Raw genomic sequence first — 5004 nt, 5'->3', positions numbered from 1 at the left:
GATCAGTGGGTCCCCCGAGTCGGACAGGGCGGTAAAGCTAGAAGAACCTCTGCCCTACCGGGAATCGAATTCCGATCGTCCAACCCGTAGTCAGTCACAATATTGAATGTGCTTCCCGGCTCATATGGTATTGTAATGAGCATGTAATCCACAAAGAATAAATGCCCACAATTGTTCTTAGTGTTCACAGATAAACTTGTACCATTATCTGAATGTTAAAGCTTTTGTTTAAACTTTCAATCGGGTATCACTTTGTTAGCTGCTCTGTATATACTGCAACTTCCAATATGTAACTGAAGCTTAGTTATTCTTTGTCCATTACAGCCGGATACGTTACTAATACCAGTTTTGTACACTCTATTACACCACAATTAATACGAGACCTCCACATGAGATTAATATCAACATCATAAGATTTGAGGTTATCACATCTGAGGGCAGCTAGCTGCCTCCTGGATTGTAGCGCTGTGTTCGGTAGAAGTTCACCAACGTTCAAAGTTCCTTGCTGCCAACATCGCTCCTTCGATCTTCTTTGGAAGTGCCTCATCCTCTTTGGTTTTTGGCTTGCATGGTAGAAGGCCGATCTTGTCCACTTCGAAAATTTGGAAGAAAACAGAATCAAACCTTATGTGTAACATCGGGCTGGAAACTGTTTGCTGAGAGATGTCTGCAACAGCCATACTTCTGTTTATCCATCTTTAATATAATATACAAGATCTGTGCTCGGCATCATTTGAGGTATGTCTTCCTTTGTATTAAAAAATGTGAAGATTAAACCTTTGTTTTGTATTGGTGAGTGGCTCGAACTTTGACATTGCCGTAAGAAAACACAATGAGGATGTTTGATAATAGGGTGCTGAGCAAAATATTTGCAACTAAAACGAATAAAGTGTTAGGAGTCTGGAGAAAATTGCATCATGAGGTGATTAATCATTTTTACTCTTCACCAAATATTATTAATTGGTCAAATGGAAGAGGATGAGGTGGACAGAGCATGCATCACACGTGTGTCCAAAATTTGGTGTGAAAACGTGAAGGGAAGAGGCTACCTGAAAACAGAGGCATAGGTGGAGGATTTGTTAAAGGATCTAAAGTAAGTGGGATGAAAGGATCTGTACTAGAGTCATCTGGCACAAGATAGAGACCAGTTCATTTCGGTTCCATAAAAGCAGAATTTATTCATTGTTCTAGGGACTTTGTGGTTTAAGAACTTTATTCCATGGAGTAACTTGATTTGATATAATTTGAGGTACATTACAATGCGTGTCAGAAGTTGAAGCTAATAGTAGGCAGGGATGTACTGTAGTTGTTTTTGGTTGTGCATTAGATGTTTAATCCATGAAACATGCCAGCAATTAGACTCTAGAGGTGATGAAACAGATTTTATAGATTGCAGGTATCATTTCCACAAAATGTATGTGAGGTGACATACTATTGTATCATTTTTTTGATGGAAGAGCTGTTTTAAGTTATTAATACTAGTTTTTTAAAACTGTTACAGATCAACTTTATTGAACAAAGGAGGTTGATAATTGCCTTTCATTGCACCTGGTTGGTACCAAAAGTACGTAGTTATCACCAAAAAGGTACGGAAAAATGATTACTAAGTTACAGAACTCATCCTTTTTATTTTTTTCTGTCTTACTGCCAAAATTCTCATCATTCACTTGAATTTTATATGAACTGTGAAAGGAATCTACAGAGAGAATTTCTTCCTGTTTGACCACAAAACAGCATCAGTATAAGTGGCTAACCCAGCATTGACCTGCAATGCCTCTGCAGCAGTAGCAATCATTGTTAATGTACTTCTGCTGTGAATCATGCTTGTCTGCTTCTGTTAATGCATTTGTCAGTGAACCATATCCAATATGGCTCAAGTGGGGTATACTGTTAAGGAGCATGGAAGCACTGTGAAGTTTGTGGTGACTGCATAATTAGCCATGGTCTGTGGCCTCTTCTTTCCCTGATTTAATTTCTCGTGACTTTTATTTGTGAGGTAGTTTGAAAGGTAAAGTTTGCAAATCAAATCCCACCACTCTGGAAAAACTAAGAAACAACATATGATATGAGATTATTGTAGTTTCTGAGAAAGAACTCCAGAGAGCAACAGCAACATGTTCAGTAGGTATACAGACAAGGGGGTCCGGTTAGTTGTTACCCTCGAGTTTGGTCCTGTTTTGCAGTATGGCAGTAGACTCTCCTGTGACTAAACTAACTAACTCCCTGGTAGCAGATCCCGCAGGTTCAACATGAACAGCACCAAAGCCACCCACTAGCCACGATCCTGAGCCAACTTCATCTATTTGCCATCCTCATAGCCTACCACCCCAAGATCCATCTTGATGTTATCTTCCCATCTCCATCTTGGTTTGCACTGTGGTCGTTTCTCTGCCAAAATCCTACCATAATCCTGGCTTCCCCAATGTGTGCTCACTATGCTAGGCTTCCTGTCTAAAATATTATGTGTTGTTAGTCTACCATTTCTTTGATAAATGCAGTTTTCCATTTTATTTAAAGTTACTTTATTCTCTCATTAAGTGTGGCATTGTAATATTGTCAGTGATAGCTCATGTGGTAGTGTGCTTAATGTGCTTGCTTATTCAGTGGCCAACTCATGTTCTATTCCGAAGTGTTTTTTTTAATTACCATGTTATTTTGGCTGTTGAGGCTGTGAAATTTAATTTATATTGAAGTCTTTGCATTAATTTATTTATTCCTTTATGCACATTTGAAAACAATGGGAGTGCAGTCAGCTTCTCATTGTGTTACAACTAAAATAATAATAATAACAACAACAAAAGTTAAATAGTTAAAATTGCAGAGTGTTTGCACATAAAGCATCAAAAGGATACATATATTAATATCATAAAATTACACGACAGGTCTCAAGCAATAATGAATTCAATAACTAAGACAGCATAAAAAATCAAAGGGGAATAAAATTCTGAAGATGAAATCAATGAAACAAATGTAGGATAACAAATTAAGACATTGATTCAAGAAAGTATAAAGAAAAAATGGGAGAACAAAATAATGCATGGTCAGTATCTCCGAAGTTTGGACAGACAACTTATAAGCAAAGAGGACACATTTTGTGGCTAACAAGAGGAGATCTGAAAGGGGAAACTGAAAGTCAGATTATAGCAGCACAAGACCAGGCACTAAACACAAAATATTATGCAACAAAAATATTGAAAACAGATACAGACAGCAAATGCAGATTATGTCAGCAATTTGGGGAAATGACAGATCACGTTGTCTCTGGATTCCGAGTGCTGGCAAAAGAGCAAAATATAGAACGACATGATCATGTCTGTACTCAGTTGCATTTTAACATAAGCAGGAAAGATTTCTGTCTTCTGGGTTGTTGCGCTGTGTAGTCTGGTCTGAAATCTTCATACTCACAGCTGTGAAGACCTCAAATCTTGCATAAGCAGGAAAACTGGGATAAAGCTAGAAAAGAAGCATTGGTATGAACACATCATGAAGGCAGTTGAGACAAGTCAGGGTAACCAACAAGTCAAAACAGATAGAACCATTCCAAATAACAAACCAGATATTATAATGAAAAAAAAACTTGTCTTTTAATTGATATAGCAGTACCAACTGATGGGAATGTAATTAAGAATGAAGGGGAGAAGATCTTGAAATACAGAGAATGTGGAAAGTGAAACCACAAGTAATACCAATAATTATAGGAGCAACTGGAACTGTCTCCAAATCACTTAGAAAATATATGGCCAACATCCCAGGCGAACACAACATCAGGGAACTTCAGAAAACTGCCATTTTAGGATCTTCATACATTATTCGAAAGATGCTGTTGTAAAATCTATTGTCATCCCTCACAATAAAACTATATAATGCATGTAACACACATTAAAAACAAAACATATTTTGGAAATAGGTGCTGCACTATGTACCTCAGGGGCAAGGTTTGTCACGGTTACGTAGAAGTAAATACCCTATAAAGTGGTGAATAGATGGAATAATAACAACAAAGATGATGATTATTATTGCTGTCATTACTGTTGTTATTGTTGTTGTTGGTATAATTATGATGAAAACCTTTTCTGACCAACAGCTTTCATATTCTTATACAAAGATTTGTTTTATTTTTCCATGGAGGCAGTCCATCTGATAGACAACAGATTATCTTTATTGTTTTGTGCTAGCAGTTGCCCTAATCTAATATAGTAGAAAAATCCTTTTTGATAGACTGCAAGATTAGTGACTGCTCTGTGAAAATTGTGTTTGTGTTCTGTATTGATTGCATGAAATGAAATTAAAACATTTCTAAGTTCTCCATTGCAAGTGTTATTAGTGCTAATAAATTCTCACTAGATGCAGTATATAAAACTTCTTTGTTTCTGATTTTATTCAGTACTTGCAAAAAATTATGAAAATTACACCTGTCAAGATTTCTTTAAATAGATTGCCTTTGGTCCATGTTTGTTAATTCCATTAATTTGTCCATTTGTGTTACAGGAGATTAGCTATGACAGAACTTCCTTTTATTATGGCTTCCTTAGAAATAGAGGATAATCAGGCTTCATCTGTTAAAGAAAGGAACACTAGAACTGAGACTGTTTGTGCAGTTGCCTATCGGATGTTAAGAAAACGGGTCCAAGGTACATGCAAGCCATATGAATCATCAAAACGAAGATGCAATTTAAGGCCAACAAAACTTACTAAATTGCAAGAAACTGATGATGCAAAAAGTTATTTCATCAGTAAGAAATTTTGTTCCCTGAAAGTCAAAACCTTGGCTACAATATATGAAGAGCCGAAAGTCCAAAGAAACGGAACAGTGGTTCACACTGGGCCAACCAAGATGCGGAAAATAAATTTCAGCAGTGTTAGTAAAGACAAGATCAGGAAGAGGAAAGCAAAGGTGAAGAAAGTTGTTAGTCATAAAGGTCCTAAGAAAGGCAAAATGTCAATGGAAGAATTTCTTTCAAGACTCCAAGGACTCATGGGTACTCCATCCAGTGTTGACAGTGA

At 36.8% G+C, this 5004-nt stretch overlaps 1 long non-coding RNA gene across 1 annotated transcript; it reads left to right on the top strand.

Moving 5' to 3' along the window:
* Positions 1-514: 514 nt before the first annotated feature.
* On the top strand, positions 515-4674 carry LOC110835481 (uncharacterized). Its single transcript, XR_002544923.2, has 3 exons — positions 515-738; positions 1502-1586; positions 4489-4674. It is a non-coding gene; the product is annotated as an uncharacterized LOC110835481 (long non-coding RNA).
* Positions 4675-5004: the final 330 nt, after the last annotated feature.

Source organism: Zootermopsis nevadensis, unplaced genomic scaffold (genome assembly GCF_977971745.1).
Source record: "Zootermopsis nevadensis isolate Lab colony 2312 unplaced genomic scaffold, Znev_1.0 Znev_ptg000029l, whole genome shotgun sequence".
NCBI classification, from domain to species: Eukaryota; Metazoa; Arthropoda; class Insecta; order Blattodea; family Termopsidae; genus Zootermopsis; species Zootermopsis nevadensis.
This window is presented reverse-complemented; position numbering and strand designations above follow the sequence as displayed.